Source organism: Rhopalosiphum padi, chromosome 1, assembly GCF_020882245.1.
Source record: "Rhopalosiphum padi isolate XX-2018 chromosome 1, ASM2088224v1, whole genome shotgun sequence".
Classification (NCBI taxonomy): domain Eukaryota; kingdom Metazoa; phylum Arthropoda; class Insecta; order Hemiptera; family Aphididae; genus Rhopalosiphum; species Rhopalosiphum padi.
The window spans coordinates 45,616,573-45,621,842 of record NC_083597.1 but is presented as its reverse complement, the minus strand read 5'-3'; the positions used below and the strand labels follow the sequence as shown (position 1 = coordinate 45,621,842).

Sequence of the window (5,270 nt, the reverse complement as noted above, 5' to 3'; positions counted from 1 at the left end):
ATATATGATTATAATAAAATAAACGGAATGTTTCAAGTGAAAATAATTCAACTTACGGTATTACTAATAGCAATAAATATATATTATAATATATTCTTAAAAATATTGGCTGACCATCTTTGTTCGGAATCACGTTACGTATACATTGATTAATCAATGAATTCGAACTCAACATATTTATTACAGTGATGTACCCTATGTCGAGGTATAATCGACACTTATTGTACATTCAATAAACTTTCATGGTTTTTTTTTTCATTGTCATAAGATGTTCATATTTCAAACGACAATCTAAACCCTGATTTCGTAAGTATTCCAAATCAAAATTTGACATTTTTTTCTCATTTTGATTATGATATTGAAATATGAATAGCTCAAAAATATATACAAAATATAATATTGTAATATTATTTTACATCAATAAAAATTTAAAAATAAAAACCCATCATAGTTAGGCAATGAGTATATCAAATCAATAAAAATATTTTTAGTGGTATGTATAATATAGACTATAGAATGTAGATATGATAATATGGGCATGGAAGTACTGTTTTTAAATAAATATAATTATGAGAAATATTAATGTCATTAATCATGGTAAAATATTATTAAGTTCACGAAATGAATTTGTAACCTATCTAAGTTATATAAATTATGATAAAAGAGTGCAAATACTATTATATAGTTTTGCCCTGTTGGCTGCTTAACTACATTCCAACATTTATAAAACGATAATATTTCTAAAATCATTATAATTGACACGTAATACATATAGGCATTATCCCAACAACCGTCTAGCTCAGTGGGGGCCAAACTTTTTTTACCTCGGGCCATAAAAAAAAAAGTTTTTTTACCGCGGGCCTTTTTTTACGTAAATTAAAAATTTTTTTTTTACATAAATATAAAATATTATAGTTCTTTCTCGGGCCAGATATTAAATGATGGCGGGCCGGAGTTGGCCCGCGGGCCGTAGTTTGGCCATCACTGGTCTAGCTTATATTTTGCTAAAATTAACATGGCGAATTGATTTTTCGGCCGAGACCGTTCATCGGAAACGAAAGCTGACAACAAAAACCGATTTATCGAGGGGGTGTGGTGTTACCGAACTGGACAAACATCGATCGCTGCCCGAGGTTGTTTTAGACAAAGAATAATATCATAGTAAATGATATGAAACACTCAGTCTATTAGCATATATGTATAATATAACACCAAAGGATTTTAGAACAAAATATAATGGACTACATACGAGTACAATGATGTATGTACTATATAGAATCAACTAGACATGAAGTTTGGATATTGCAATTTTAGTGATATTTAATGCAATATTAATGTACATTATAATGTAATGACTAATGATATAATATTATGCTAATCAGTTACAGAGTATTTTCAATAATCGATATTTACGAATAAAACGAAATGAAAAATAATCATAATAATCGTAAGTATGAAACGTTTGAGCAGGTCATATCACTCATATTTATTATAATGCACGATACAATGACAGTGTCGATAGGTTGTTTTGTAAACGGTGCTTACGCCTTCGAGAGTGTGGACACAAAAGAGAATTCATAAATCAAAGTTAATGACAGTTAGCGTTGTGCAAATAATTGTGAAATAATTAAATTTTTCCCTCTAATGGAAAAGCTCGTTAACGTTAAGTACCAGGTACACAATGTTTTACGCCCAATCAACATTGAGAGAAACGCAAACAGATGTTATTCAAAGAAAATATTCATTACTTTTTACTAAACGTGTAAAACCTACCAGCACTAACGTCTAACACGGTTATTCGGTTTGGTGGGGTACAACATAAAACTATAATTAGCTGTTTAGATAGGACCTACTAGTTTATAATTTTTACTCATTTTATGAATTGTGATGCATTTAGTTTAGACTTACGAAGTAAATATGTACTAAAAAAGTCAAAATGTTTAATCAATTATCTATAGTGTAAAAATTATAAATTAAAATAAACATAAAAAGTAAAAATGATTTTATTTTTAATTTTAAAAGATAATAAACTGCTAACAATTAATAAATATAAAAATGTTGATATGTTTACAGAATGCTTCAAAATTAAAACATCATTAGAAGTCTACGTGGGGACCTGGACAATATTTAGCCTTAACATTTTATAATCTGAAGATTTCATCACTGAATAACTTTCATCATCATAATATTATTATGTTCGTATGTTATTTTTTATGTAGGTACATTGCTTATTGTATTGTCATCTTATTAAATCATCATGTTAAATAAATACAGACTGTAAATTGTTGTTGTTTTTATAATAATTAAAAAAAAAAAAAAAAAAACGATTTGTATAATAGGCTATAATTCACTTTCATATTAAAGTACCAGTGTATAACAAAGATTATTTCGGACGTAAAATTTGTTATAATGATATAATAAATATTATTGTATTAGGAAGTATAATTACCTACTTATAACATAATTTAAATTAGTAAAAAAATCAAAGTGTTTGAAAATATGATCCTTTTTTAGTATACTAGTATACTTAAAAATTAATAATCAGAATTTTAATATATTTATTATTTAAGGAAAAATTTGAAAAAAGCATGCTTTGTAAATCATCGTGATGCACTTATATCGAAATACGACCATAACAACATTAACTAACTATTCTAACTAAATACATTTAATTTTGTACATAATATTAAGTTTGTTTTTTTTTAATTAAATTTATTGTTCGTACAAAATCTTAACAATATAAATACATAATTACAATAATGTAAATTTATGCAGTGCTAATGACCAAGTCATCATTGTAGGATTAAGATTAGTAAAAATAAATAAAATAAAATAAAAGTTTTCCGTTTATAAATTAATGAATAAAAAGTTTTCAGGTGCAACTATTTTAGGTATTTTTTAATGCTATATCCATTATCATCTAATGAATATGAAGTTTAATAATAAACATATAACGTCTTGTAAAAAAATGATTTAATTTAAAATTATACAGCGATCAAAATGTAAAATTTAATTTAATTTCAAAATTGAAAATTTAACCATTTAAATCGATTATAGATTATCTATGCTGTATTAAATAATGAAATATGAGAAAAATTAATTGTGTGATTAAAATTTATACTAGAAATTTTTAGCTAGTTTTAAATAGGAATATTATTTTCGAATCCATTCAAAACTAATTTATGTCATCCAAGTCTGTATAAATATACTAAATCCTTAGAATTATTTTATTGCAAGTAATCTAAAAATATCTGTCTTTCATGTGCGTTTTTCTCATTTATAGTATGACTTTTTAGGAAAATAAAATATTATATCGAAGTATAAAATGGATACTTATATAAAAATGATAATGTAAGACATAAAGTGAATTTAATGTATCTTTTCGTATACAAAAAATAATTTAATTACATATTTTTATTATTTACAAGATATAGTAAGTTGAATGATTATGATATTATATTATAATATATTTATAAACATCAAAACGCATCAATATGTTTAATTTAAAATACATGGAACCTATATATATTATATTTCAATGCTCCCTACGGGCTTAGGAAAAATGGGAGGATCCGACATTATCGAACGTGTATTCAATGTTAGTCTTAGATATTAAGATGATAATATGTGATATACCTACTATAATACCGAATCGCCTAGTGGCCAATGCTATACTTTGTTATTTAAATGTATCTAACTATTCTATAACTCTTACAAGTTGCGAGTTAAGTACATTGTACATTAAGTATAACTGTAATATATATAAATAATTACCGCAGTTTTAAATGCACAACTGAACAACACTTTAACTAAAAGCACTATCATGTACTAAAGTCCAAGGAGATTAAAAATACTGTCGAAAATAATAGATTTTGAAACTTATTTAATCCAGGCACATTGGTGAAAATCAATGGGGGAAAGCTTGGGGGTCTTAGTGCTTTCAGAATTTCTTTCAAATCCATCTAAAAACGAATGAAAAAATAATTATAATATTTAGCTTTGTACAAAGGTGCAGTTAAAAATATCCATAGAAAATAAAATAATAAAATATTTCATATAGAGTGCCTACCTACTATTGTCTTATTAAAATAATAAATAAAATGATTGAAAAAAATTACTAATTTCCTATGAACTGCTTACGTAAACAACAACTATGAGCTTATTTTAAAATGAATTCAATTTATTGAAAAGAACACTTTAGTTATTAGGTAAGTACTTATTTTATGACATTTTTACTTAAGTACCTATCGATTTCCAATCTATTAAAACACTTAAATACCTACCTATTATAAATAGGTACATATTTATAAATCGCGGTATCATGTAGTGGCTCTGAAATTCATTCTATGTTATATTTTGCATAATTTTAAGCAACAACAACTGGCTATTACCTAGGCACTAAGTTTTTTTTTGTAAACATTTGTTTACTATTTATGAAGACGTAGTTTTGTTGTTTTTAGTAGATTCCAAATCAATGAATCAACCACTTTAGAATGGTTTTAGATAGACACACCTAGTATCCAAATTAGAAATAACGATGTTTTTGAGGACCCCACTTATCGATTTTTCAATAGATTATTTTTTTCAAAAGTAGGTAATAATAAATTGACAAAAAAATTAGTACAATGATATTAAATTATTTAAATAATGACATTTTTCCACTGACATATACTCAGCAGTCGTGGCCGAGCGGTTAAGGCGTCTGACTAGAAATCAGATTCCCTCTGGGAGCGTAGGTTCGAATCCTACCGACTGCGTATCATTTTTTGAAAATTTGATTTATTTTCATCTCCCCTACTATTCTAAAACTACTACTCTATTCGATTAAATAATTAATGAATTTCTTTTGCTTCTCAAATTGTAATTATATAAGATTTATTAATAGTGTTATACAGTTGTTCAATAACACCTAAATATAATTAAAATTGTATTTACATATTATAATATATTATTATTTTAAGTATTGAAGAATATAAAATATAAATAAGAATAGTATTCTTAGTTACTGGTGATTAATAACAAGCATTTTATCTGTGTGTTTATTAAAAGCATTTTAAGTAAATATATTCGTCTTATCTTAAGAGGACGCCATACCCGCATGTGTTGTCTCTGTCTTACTAACGTACATCATAACAAATTTTCGTTCATAAGAATACATTTCGTGATGTTAGCTTTAATATTAGAGTAAATTTACCTATTATAAAATTTAAAGGTAAGACTATTATCTACATATTGACATTTGCTTTTATTGATATTATTATTTTAAAGTG

The 5,270-nt window shown here is 25.7% G+C and overlaps 1 non-coding gene across 1 annotated transcript; it reads left to right on the top strand.

Moving 5' to 3' along the window:
- Positions 1-4,675: 4,675 nt before the first annotated feature.
- On the top strand, positions 4,676-4,757 carry Trnas-aga (transfer RNA serine (anticodon AGA)). Its single transcript has one exon. It is a non-coding gene; the product is annotated as a tRNA-Ser (tRNA).
- Positions 4,758-5,270: the final 513 nt, after the last annotated feature.